The 13,487-nt window shown below is 39.8% G+C and overlaps 1 protein-coding gene across 1 annotated transcript in view; it reads right to left on the reverse strand.

The window, feature by feature from the left end:
• Nucleotides 1-13,487, reverse strand: part of P3H2 (prolyl 3-hydroxylase 2) — a 194,945-nt gene that overhangs the window by 61,342 nt on the left and 120,116 nt on the right. The window lies entirely within an intron of this gene.

Below are 13,487 nucleotides of genomic sequence, written 5' to 3' on the forward strand. Positions count from 1 at the left end.
GATGAAGAGAAAATTAAATTTACTTCATTTAAAATGTGCCATATGCTTTGGGCATAAAGAATGTCTATAGAAAGATCCATTTATTCCATATCTGAAAGGTGACTATTCACATTGCTAGTCTTTTTTCTTTAGTGGTGAAATTCAAAGTAGGCTTGATCAACTTTGGAAAAAAAACAGATGAAAACGCTTCGCTATCAGACATGTCAATATAAAATCACAGAGTGGTGTAAAATTGTTGTAGCACTGTAGCACTGTCCTCCCGTTGTTCATTGATTGCTCGAGCGGGCTCAATAACATCTCCATTGTGAGACTTGTTGTTACTGTGTTTGGTGTATCAAATACGTCATGGGTAGCTTGCCAGGCTTTGCTGATGAGCGGGAGAGATACTCTCGATAGCTTGCCAGGCTCTCTGAGAGGGATGGAGGAATCAAACCTGGCACGGCCAGGCCGGCCACGCGCAAGGCAAACACCCTACCGCTGTGCTATCACATAATTAAGCAAATTTATTTTTGACAGTGTACCATGACATGAAAAGCAGTTTGTTTCCCAAGTTTCTGCCATTTGTTGAGGAGACATGCTTTGTTCCGTTTCATGCATATAAGTGCTGTTACTTAAACCATACCTACCTGATAATATTCATGTATTTTGGAGTTCTCTAATGATAGGGACCATCTAACTTACTTATCTTTTGTTTTCCATTACTTTATAATTAAATGATGCCTATGATATGACTAAGGAAAGGGGAAAACACTCTCTAACAAGTTAATACTTTATATATGCAACAAAAGGTATATTATATCCAATTGTACTTCATAAACTATAATGTACTCTAATGATACAAGCTTAATAACAACACTTAAGGGTGTGAGTCTCATGGAGAATTTGTAAAATTAATGCTACTAGTGTATGTGATTCTGTAATTCTTGAAAAATTATTAGCTGTTGTTGATAAACTGCTTCCTTTTCATAAATTTGACCACTTTGCTTTTGCTTAGTGCCTCCTCCATTTAAAATTTAGTATTAAGTATAATTCCATCTTCCTCAATAAGAAAAAAATTCCATGACTTAAGTTTTAACCATAAAACGTATCATGGACTGACTGTGGCTTTTAAATTATTATGAACTAGTTGAGAAAAATAAAATTGGTTGCCAGAGTCTGTAAAAAAAAACACTATTTTAACTGGACATATTTTTTTCTCTTTGTAGTCCATTCTGAAAATTAGATTCATCCATCCGAAGTGGTAGAAAAAAAAGTTAAATGAACACATGTGCTACATATACTAACGAATAATTTGATGGAGATTATTCTTACAAAATCTTGTAAGCTTCAGGTATGAAAGGATCTTATATATTATTCCACTGAAGCAAACAAAATTCTAACCATAGTTAAAAAATTTAAACTGGGGGCTGGAGCGATATCACAGCAGGTAGGGTGTTTGCCTTGCACGCGGCTGACCGGAGTTCGATTCCCAGCATCCCATATGGTCCCCCAAGCACCGCTAGGAGTAATTCCTAAGTACAGAGCCAGGAGTAATGCCTGTACATCACCTGGTATGACCCAAAAAGCAATATACATATATATGTATATATATATTTATACACACAGTTTAAAAAATTTTTATATATAACAAAATATAGAAGAGGATAATTCTAATGTGAGGGTAGCCATGGGTTAGAAAAACAAATGGCACAATAAAGAAAAACTAAAGGAAAAGGAATGATTTGGCCACAAGATAAAACCTAAATCTTAAGGGCAGCAAGGGTTTCACTGAGGAATGAGAAAAACTGTTGGAAAAAATACTCTCTAGAAGCCCTGGGTCATTTTATCTCAGGCTGTAAAGGGCTGCCAGCTGTACGTGGCAGTGTTGCTGCATGGAAAAGGCTTGGATGTTGACTAAATCAACACCTTGCTGACATTTAGAAGTTACTTTCTGTCCTTGGACCGATGAGTAAATGAGAATCTTCTGACACACAAATGATTTTCCAGCTGGTAAGAAGAGAGTATTCCAAAAGCACGTATTGACTCTTTAAAAATCCTCAGTAGCCACAAAAATCATTCCAGAAACTATGCTTCACACCATTGAAGAAGTTTATAACTTGGTTCCTGTGTTATCTTTCGAGCCCAACTTCCTCTTGTCTTCCATGATGTAAGCTTTCCCCAAAACAGTTCTGTGTAAGCCTTATAATTTAATATCTCCTGTTTCATTAAAACTTATCCAGCTCCTGTATTCAAGTCGATCACAAGTTATTCAGTTCACTCATTCACTTGTTCAGCAAATGTTTACTTGGCACTGAATCTGTCTAGAAAGTGTGATACTTGATGAGAATACCTACATGGCCAAGACAGACAAAAGCTGTTTTCTAATTAATTTACATTCCCACCTAAGGGGACAGATCTGAAGTAGCTATATTAGTAATAGATATAATTTCAGACTGCACTGAATGCTGTGATGAAATAAATGGAAAAATTGTACTGCATGGAATCAGGTATTAAACTCCATCCGCATGAAAATTTCATTAAAAATTAGAGAAAATCTCTCTGAAGGAGATTTTGTGTTGAGACTTAAATATTGAGGGATAGTCTGAGCAGAGCAGGAAGAAATGCATTCCTGATCTTAAAAAAAAAAGTCAAAAGGGAGGGCAGTGGTGTAAAAAGTGTTTTAAAAGTATTAAATGTTTTACAAGTAGAGCAGATCTGACGAGAGACTTGAGAATTTATTGAATCCAACACTTGTAATTACCCTAAGTGCAAGAGGAATTCATGAAAAAATTTTCAACATCTGTTGTGACCTTTATTCATTTTTATTAATTTGGGACCACCTGACAGTTCTTACTGACTACTCATGGCTCTGTGTGCAGGAATTATTCTTGGCAGTGCTTGGGGGACCATATGAGGTGCATAGGGTTGAACCAGGTTCAGCTGCACACAAGGCAAACCCCTTAAGCAATGTACTGGTATAATGACAATTCTGCCTACTATATAAATGGCTGAGCTTTGGTAGCAGGCAGCAATTCTATTGCAGCAATTCAGATATTTTATTTTGCAAAATAAAACAGGACCACACTAGTCAGTTCCTATAGAATAACACTGTTTTGTCCTTCCTGCATAGCCTCAGGTAGTTTTGGTTTATTAGGTTGCTCCGATCACAGTGCTCCCATCACACATTTCTCTGTGTTTATTTGTAACTTCTTTCTTTGTGCTCTGTTGACTTGAAAATATTGTTTTTCTCTTCTCCCTAAGTCCTTTGCATAGATTTTTCAGATCAATGTCCTTTTTGTATGGACATAAGAATACAGTATGCTTTTGTTATGTGATTCTCAGTGATATTTTCCTCCTGGCCATCTGTTCTCTCACCTAAGCCTCAGCGACCCTTTCTTCCTAGTGTCCCCCAAAACAGGGTCCCGACGAGGGACTGGATGGAACCAGGGCAAGCAGTAAGTTATGTGCTACCCTGGAACTGAGATGGGCCTGGCCAAAGCGCCATAATACTTAACTATAAGAGTGTGGTCATGGACAAATGCTGTCATGATCCAAAAAGTAATAACTAGATTTGTACCCTGCTAGAGTTAGGAAAGATTAATCTGGCCTGAACTCTGTAGTCTGAGTCTGTGACAAGATGTTCCCAGGAGAGTTACCCTATAAGCCTCAATGTATCTCTTACTGTGTCCATACAAAAATAACTAGTATTGAGATGTTGATAGAATTATTGGACTGAGGAAAGGAGAAAGCATCTTAGGAGGTATTTTGTCCTTGGGCAGTCAGGAAGGGCTTTGGGTAGTGTTCCTTTTAGGTGGTGTTCCTCTTGAACTTGATGGGTCCTCAGGAACAGCTTTCTTATGTTGATTTTGCTACCTGACTGGGTGCAGTGTCAGCCAAGAATGGGGGCGGGGGGACTTGGAGAGAAGAGGCTGGAGAGGAGAGAGCTCAGGGCAGCAAGATGCCCCAGGGAGAAGCTAGCAAGGGGGAAAGAGAGAGAAGAATGTAGAAGAATACCGGAGGAAGCACGTGGAGAGAGAGAGAGCCCAAGCTGCTAGATAGAGCACAGAGAGATGAGTGGGAGAGACAGGAGGAGAAGGGAATGAGGAGCAGTGTGAGACTAGAATGGGAGGCTCAGGGAGATTGGGGCAGGCTCCTGGGAAGAATGGAAAAAATGGCATCTGATCAATCAACTGGCTTGGCCCTCGTTTTGTCCACCGTTTGCCCCATGGCCCCGCCAGCCCTGGCTGGGGAAGTGGCCCGGGCCCCCCAGAACCTGAGTGACTAGGGGAAGAGCCATCGCCCCCACCCCCCGCAGCCCCTAAAGAGTTTATACAAGTTCCCCTACATTTTGTTTTCAAATTTTCTGCATTCCTTTCTCTACTTTTGTGGAAAAGTTCTACCTGTCATTGCTGCAGCAAAAATTCTTGTTTCAAAAGGTAAAAACACATAGCATAAAAGTAAACAGCTCTAATGCTTTCAAATATATTTTCAGAATATATACATATTCATGTTCTTCTGAAAAAAGAGAAATATGATGCTCAAATAGATTGTGCATCTTTACAGCATACAGCCGCAGAGAAGGGCCACATGGAGGGCTGGCCCCACAGCTCCTGGAGAAGACACCAGGTTCCAAAAAGAGTCAAGATCACCTGGAAGTCCCAGATGGGGTAGGTGCCGCATCCCGCCTCCCCCAGATGGAACCCCAGTGACCAGAAGCTTCTACAAGCATAGCTCGAGTATGCGGGAACTAGGACTTTTCCTCCAAACTGCGTAAGCGGCCGCGCGACATCTCTGTATATACAAAGTGATCAATGGCAAGTAAATCACCCAACGTTTCTCCCTGAAAATCAAAGTTAAGGTTGGAGCACAGCCACAGCCCCAGAAGCACAAGGACTTAATTTAGAGCCCAGCAGCTTGGAGCAGAAAAGTGAACGGACTATGCGTTAATCCAGGCCATCATGTCTGCCCAGAGGGGAAAGGGTGTTGCCCCATTCGCCCTCTCCTCTCTGGAAAGAAAGATGGCAGCCGCATGGGAGCCTTGTGGATAGCAGGTATGAGCTGGGGGTGTGGGGGCAACTAAAACCTCATGGGAAGGGGGGCGTTCCAGTCCGTCCTTCACGCCCTACCGAGGTCACCAGTTGCCCCCCATGAGCGGCTCTTCGGCACGGCCACAGCCCCAGAAGCACAAGGACTTAATGCAGAACCCAGCAGCTTAGAGCAGAAAAGTGAACGGACTATGCGTTATTCCAGGCCGTCATGTCTGCCCAGAGGGGAAAGGGTGTTGCTCCCTTCCGCCCTCCTCCCTCTGGAAAGAAAGATGGCGGCCACATGGGAGCCTTGTGGACAGCAGGTATGAGCCGGGGGTGTGGGGGCGACTAAAACCTCATGGGAAGGGGGGCGTTCTGGTCCGTCCTTCACGCCCTACCGAGGTCACCAGTTGCCCCCCACGAGCGACTCTCTGGCACGGCCACCACTCCAGAGCACAGAAACCAATCTCTTAATTATCTGACTTTCAGTAGAAATACTTCCAGGTTTAATAAGTAAAATAGCGGAAATCCAAAACCAACATTTAATTCTTGAACCCAGCTGTAGAAAGCAAATCACTTCACAATGCTTTTTCAGCATGTCTGATTGGGGGCGGGGGGGGGGGGGTAAACTCTAAATAATAGTGCTGCATCTTTTATTGAAACAATGAATCTAATCAAAGCAGATAAAGTGTTAACTAGAATTCATCTGCCTCGCAGGCACTGGGAGGGGTGGGGGGTGGAGTTTTATTGGGGTTCTTCGGGGTAAAAAATAAGTATTGGTAAAGGGAAATGTGTCTGATATTTGCATGACTGAGACCTAAACCTGAAATCTTTGTAACTTTTCCCACATTGATCCAATAAATAAAAAAAAATAGATTGTGCATAAAATTCAGAACAGCTTTTAAGATACATGCAAGAAGAGAGAAATCTAAAGAGATATAAAGAATATAATGCACTTCAGAAACATAATATTTAAAATTATTTTATATCTTCTGAAGTCATTTATTGCAACCAGAATAAACATTAAGACCAACTGCTTTGTTGCCGTTCTTATAAACATTTTCAAGAAGAAGAAAATTCTTTATTTTTGCCTCCCTGATTTGGAAATTCATCAAATATCAAGCATCACATTTCGATGAAGCACTATACATTTCTTTCTTGGCTCTTTAATTAAATTTCACAATCTAGAGATCTTAGAGAATTTTAACCCATATGTTGTTTCTTACTAACCCTCAAGCATGTAAGTTGACACTGAAGAATCCTGTTTATAAGCCACAGTAGAATTCTTAAATTTCATTTACCAGCATAAACTTAGTAACTGGAGAGAAAGGAAGTCATTAGATCACAGCTTGTACACTATGCTAAACACAGAAATCATGGGTTTAGATTTGTTTTGTTTTACTAACAGTGATACTAGACATCTTTTGTAGATATGTCAACACTTGATAAAGTATCCACATCCATCTCAATCTTCTGCCAGCCCACAATTAATCTTCCCTCAAAACCAATAAGTAGATTTGAAAAACATAGGCCCAGAGGAGAAACTGGATCTCAGCCACCATATGGTTGCCCAAGCACTGATGGGAGTGACCCTTGAGTACCTCTGAGGCTCTTAAGATGAGCCCCATGATATGAAAAACAAAACAAAACATTGAAAAAATCATAAAAGCATTTACTCTTAAATTAAAGATGTGTTTACACTGCCTTAGAGATAGTACAGCAGGTAAGGTGTTTGCCTTGCATATTGACTAACCTGACTTTGATGCTCAGCACCCTCTATGGTATCCCAAGTCCTTCAGGACTGATTCCTGGGCTCTGAGCCAGGAGTAAGTCCTGAACACCACCAGGGGTGGCCACAAAACAAGCAAAACAAAGACACATTAAATCCTCAAACAAAAATTGATTTATTTGAACTAGATATAACTAAATCCTCAAATTCAAGACCAGATTATGTCATGACAATTTGACCTTATTTTAGGGAATTCCTAAATATTTTCATATGGTGAATTCAGTTTCTAGAGCATTAAACCACAACAACAGAGGCAGAAAAAAATTGCCCTCCATTCTTATGACACTATTTCTGGAGATATTAGCACTTTTTAGACTGAGAGCTTGTTTGGAGGTTTTAGTAAGGAAGTACAGCTGTGTATATACCCTCTACCAAGAACAGAAGAACTCTGTCTTCATTTGGGGAGGAACTGTTAGTTTCCAGAGAGATACCTGTCCAGGGGTGAGAGACAAAGGGAACACTTAGCTTGTCAGATCAGCTGAATTGAACCCTGGGGATCAATGGGCTGAGAGATTCCAGATTGCCTGACCTCATATGGATCAACTATTTATTTATGTTTTTTAACACAACTTGTGAAAGTACACCAACAATGAATCCAACTATGTTTATAACTTAGTTACAGGAAATAAATCTCTATGTCTCATGCAAGTTTTTAAAATAAATTTTACCAGACACATAGGACTACATAATTTACTATGTTGTCATTCTTGGTTTACCTATTATAAATGGAAGAATTTACATAAAATATGACTTTATTCTCATTTGCATTTATCTGTGTAGTATGCTAGATTTCTAGAATGACAAAAAGGTCACATGTTTTTTTTTCTTAGTTCTTTAAAAAAATTGTATTTTGTTGCTTTCAAAATCTATTTATGCAAACACTTGGGAGGGAGGGGCCACACATCTGGCTGTGCTCAGGGTTTACTCCTGGCTCTGTGCTCAGGGATCATTTCTGGTGGTGCTAAGGAAACCAGATTCAATGCCAGGGATAGAACCAGGGTCAGCCACATGCAAGAAGGTGCCTTAGACTCCAAACTAACATTCTGATCTGCAAATACTTATTTTTTCGCATTAACTCATGGCTCTTTTATACACTGGAAAATAAAAGTTAAATTTATGGGGCTGAAGTGATAGAACAGCGGGTAGGGCGTTTGCCTTGCACGCAGCCAACATGACCGACACAGGTTCGATTCCCTGCACCCCATATGGTCCCCTGAGCACCGCCAGGAGCAATTCCTGAGTGCATGAGCCAGGAGTAACCCGTGAGCATCCCTGGGTGTGACCCAAAAAGCAAAAAAAAAAAAAAGTTAAATTTATTCAAAAGATAGACTAAGTGAGACTTTGAGCAATTACTTTCCTATATCCCAATGTAAAAAATTTAGAAATTTCTAGTTTTAAAGACACTTTCTTTAACTTTCATTAAGTTAAATGTTCATGCAAATGTGGGAAATGAACTTATCTTTGCATTGTTAGTCTACAATGTTACCATGGTGAGAAGTAAATATTTATAGCTCCGAAAATGTTATTTGTAAAGAGAAGATGGAAAGTGACATTTCTAAGAGTAACATTTTCTCTGGGGAGTAAATTGGAAAGGAAGAATACATCTTCTTAAAGCCTTCTCCTTTGCCAAACTGTTTCTACTCTTTCCTTAAGTACTTAAGGTCCTGAACTGATGAACAGATTCCTGCTCTTTGCAAACATTCTAGCAGAGTTCTAGTCTCATGTTTACAAGTCAATATTAGGCTGCACAGTGAATAGACACTGTCAAATGGGATTACCTTTAGGAGCTAGTAGAAAACAGATGATATCAGCTACGTTTGCTAAAAGGTTTCTTATCTACATAAAAGCCATCTTTCAGTGTAAGTAAAACACAAAAGGGAAGAAACAGAATGTTTCAACTTACTACTTCAGATTGGAGACTGTTTCAATATAAAAGCCCTTGATGTTTTTTTGGGGGGAGGGAACCCCTCAAAGTATTAGTCAAATGTAGCTGTGTTTAATTTGACAAGATCCTTCAAGCCATCTGTGCCTTGTCTCACTTCAAAAACAGAACAGACAAGACCCAGCTGCCTGCTGGGTCAGTGGGGAGACTATTAGAGGATGGAATTTGAACCAGTTATATCTACCATAGACAGAAAGAAATTAGTGTGTCTAGTTTATTAGCACATCACTGTTGGTTTTGGTTCTCAGCTCTAGGACAGGGTAAGACTGAATGAATAACTGGGCAGGCATCTTAACATCTGCAGTGTTTTCAGATTTCTCCCTGGAGGTATCAGAGAATGACTAATAGTTACCGAAAAGAAGGTTTGAGCCAAGCCCTCTCTGACACTAGCTTCCTGCTACTGTTTTTGGAAATGGAGCTTTAATCCTGCTCAAAAATATCTTCGGAAGGTAGATGTCGCTCACTACTTAACCCACTTTCAACAGCATCTCATGGCTGTTGTAGTATTTGATGGTAGGATGAAAAGAAGTTTATTTCTGTCTTATTTTTGAAAAACAAGTCTCTCTTAATAAGCTCAGAACTGTATTCCTCTCTTTGGGGGTGCCCCTTTTGTGGGCATAAACTTGCTTCTCAGATTTTTAAGAATTTTCTCTATGTAATAATGTCATTGGTGAATTTTACAATAGCAATAGTAAAGAGAAAAGTGATTAAAACGTCCCTCAATGTGAGTGTACAATTCTTCAAAAAGCTTGATGTGGAACTACTAGTTCACCTTGTTCTTCTGCACATTAGGGTATAATCAATGATCTAGCCCAAACAGAAGCTAGAGTCAGGACAAACCAAATTGCCCTTAATGAACCTCAAGAAATAAAAACAAATTTTGTTGTTGTAACCATTTACTTAAACTTTGCTTCTGCCTGTTTTTCATTATGATAAATGGAGATGGATGTTGACTTTCCCTAGTGACCCATTAAAATGTTCTAGCTGACCATAATTTTCCCAAAGCCAACAGCCAGCTCTCTAATTGCTTATTTCTAGAGATATCTCTCTGCAGCCATCAGCAGGCAGTACACATATTTCTCCCAAATTGTAGAAAGCTGCTGTAATTTGAATTCATCTTTCAAATATGATTACAAAGGGTAATTAACTGTGGAATAGATCTTTCTGCTTTTAAAATACTCTGTAAAAATCAACAGTGAAATAACCTCTGGGGCTGCTATTTTAGGCTTTCGTAAATATGAAGTAAACAATTCTGGAAATGTTTTTAAGAAGTGGGAAGCCCCTACTAATGCTAAGTGTCTAATGGTTTGCTCCGACTTGGTAATAGCTAGTGAGGATCATGTGGTGACCCAAATCAAACTTGAGGTCTCACACATGCAATGCACGTGCTCGATCCCTTTGAACTATTTCCCTAGACCCATCACAACATTTTTGCATGTCTGAGCATTGTTTTGTGAAATAGCAAAAGGATGGGTACACCACACTTGTCATAAGAGAGAAATGGGAGGATTGATGACTGTGAGAAGTGAACATTTTTTTGCTCTCCTCCTAATTACTCATGTTGCGGACTCTGTTACAGACAGGAACATGTGGACCAGGGAACAGAAGTAATAAATCGATGTAACTTTGTTAAGAATTGTAGCCAGGCTAGGATAACACTAGAAATTGCCTAGAGAAATTGATGATTTGAGAGAGCCTGAGGGTTTAATGAGCACATAGAAAAATATTGTCATTGCAATTTCTAACATACATACTGCTCTTTCCATTTGTAAATGGGAAGTTTATTTATATTCCACCTAACTATATAAAACAGTGTGACAGGGTGCTATCACCAAAAGGTCTTTTGTAACCCTGGTTTTCTTTTTTTTTTAATTTTTTAAACTTTTTTTTTATTAGTGAAAAACCATGAGGTACAGTTGTAGATTTACGAATTTTTGTGCTTGGGTTTCGATTATACAATAATCAAGTATCCCTCCACCATCCCTCAACCAGTGCCCATTTTCCACCACCATGGACCCCAGTATTCCTCCCACGTCCATCACCCCCATCCCACCCTGCCTCTGTGGCAGGGCATTCCCTTTTGTTCTCTCTCTCTCTCTCCTTTTGGGTGTTGTGGTCTGCAAGAGAGGCATTGAGTGGCAATCATGTTCAGTCCATAGTCTACTTTCAACATGTATCTCCCCTCCTGGGAGGATCCTCCAAACACCCTTTATTTGTAACCCTGGTTTTCAATGGATAATGGAAAATATAAGAAAGTCAAACAAGCAGATAAAAAGTTTTTCCACTTGTTTTTTTTGGTACAAAATGCCACATTCCATGGTGAAATAAAAACTCTTGCTCTTACAAGCATGGGGAAATTTACTCCCAAATTATTTCAAAACATGCACTTTAGCTCATGCAAAAAATTCCCTGTGGCTGCAAGCCAAAGGACATTGCATTCCAAAGACCCTTCTTGGAAAGGACATAAGAAGAAAGTAAGATCCTTTTAGGGATTTAACACATCAAACCTACTAACGAGTGTTCCTCACTGGGCAGTCTGTGTTCCTCTTAGAGGTGGTTTGGATCAGAGACTTCTTTCCCTGTTTCCTAAACTCCGCTGACATCACACCTGTACTTATATTTTTAAGCATTAACCCGTGGCAGTAATCTGAAGGCTATATTGTAAATGAAATATTCCTACCAGATACACAGATTAAATAGAGACCTAAATATTTAATCTGTACCTTAGCCAACAGGTGGTACTAGAAAGAAGTTACAGTGCATCTGAACTTCTGAGCAGGCTCAAGCTTGGAGAAAATCCATTTATTGAACATTTCATGTAGCAACAACTCTTCGGTTACTTTCATGGCATTTGCTTTGCTGTCATTGGTACCGCTTTCCATTATCCATTGAAAACCAGGGTTACAAAAGACCTTTGGATGATAGCACCCTGTCAAACTATTTTATATAGAGAAAATATTTAACCGAACACTAGTGGCAGGACTATGCAATACCATCTAATTTGTAATTATGAAACCTTCATAAACAACATAGGATTTTAATCCCAGTTATTTCAAAGTAGAGATGTATTTTTAACACATTGAAGGACACAAACATTTGCTGATCAAGTCTGTTTTAGGTACTAAGGATATTAAATAAGAACAAGACAGAAAAGGTCAAGACCACCTATGAAATAGAGTATACAAGATAACAAAAATTATGCTATTTATTAATATCAAGTACTATAGTTCTACGGGCTGGAACGATAGCACAGTGGTAGGGCATTTGTCTTGCACCCAGCCAGCCAGGTTGAGCCAGGTTCAATTCTTCCACCCCTCTCAGAGAGCTCAGCAAGCTACCGAGAGTCTCTCGTTCGCACGGCAAAGCCTGGCAAGCTACCCGTGACATATTCGATATGCCAAACACAGTAACAACAAGTCTCACAATGGAAACGTTACTGGGCCCGCTTAAGCAAGTCGATGAACAATGGGAGGACAGTGCTATAGTTCTACAGAACTAGAGGGCAGAGTGTGAGGACAGCAGAAAATACAGAACTGTGGTAAATGGCAGAAATCTGAATTTAATGTTCAGGAAAGGTTTCAGTCAGGCTGGGACTGAGGCTGGATGTGGAAGAAGAGAAAATATAAATCTTAGGTTCAAGACAGTAAGAGCAAAATAAAAAAAAACAGACATTTCCATAGATTGGCACTTTGCTGACCTGGGTCCCATGCAAGGTCATGACTACAGAGTAATGAAAAAATAAGGTTAACCACAAATAGGATATGGTTATATCATGGTCCTCCCATTGTTCATCAATTTGCTCGAGCGGGCCCAGTAACGTCTCTGTCACGAGACTTGTTGTTACTGTGTTTGGCATATCGAATTCATCACAGGTAGCTTGCCAGGCTCTGCCTTGCGGGCGAGATACTCTTGGTAGCTTGCTGGGCTCTCCTAGAGGGCGGAGGAATTGAACTTGGCCATGTTGGCTGCTTGTAAGGCAAATGCCCTACCGCTGTGCTATCACTCCAGCCCATGGTTATATAGTCTGTTATATATGGTAATATATATGGCAATATAATATATGTGTAATATATAATACAATGTATATTTGATAATATAATATAATGATACTAAATGCTATGTTTCTATTTTTGTTCTTAGAAAAACAATAGCTGTATCAATGTGCGTGTGTGTGTGTGAATATAGTCATGAATACATCCCCATCTGTACTCCAAAAACGATTGGCAAAATAAATACTACATTATTTTAGAATGCTTTCAGGGTGAAGGAGAGAGTAAGATTGATTTTGTAGTAGTTTGAGGCTCACAGAAACATTGAGAGGAAAAAACAGAAATTTTCCATCTCCTTACTCCCCCCTCACATGCATCTTCTCTACCATCCCCACTCGCCCACATCATCATCACTGACTAGTGATGCACATTCTTTACAATGGAGGAATCCACATTGTTACATCATCATCACCAAAAGTCCATATGGTCCACTCAGTGTTGTACAATATCAGGATTTGGAAAAATATACGGTGACATATATTCTTCATTGAAGTATCACAAGAGCATTTTGGAGGGAGAAGCCTCCTAAGAAGTGCTCAGGGGAAACAACAATTCTCAGCCAATCAATCAATCTGGTGTCTCAATGTGAAGACCAGAGGATGCACTGCTTCAAATTCTGTGGTGCTAGGGATTAATGGGGGCCACTAGGGCTGCACCAGCTGTATGTGGAGACCAGGAGTGCAGAGAATATAATTATGTAG

This window comes from Sorex fumeus, unplaced genomic scaffold, assembly GCF_029834395.1.
Source record: "Sorex fumeus unplaced genomic scaffold, SorFum_2.1 ptg000044l, whole genome shotgun sequence".
Taxonomy (NCBI): Eukaryota; Metazoa; Chordata; class Mammalia; order Eulipotyphla; family Soricidae; genus Sorex; species Sorex fumeus.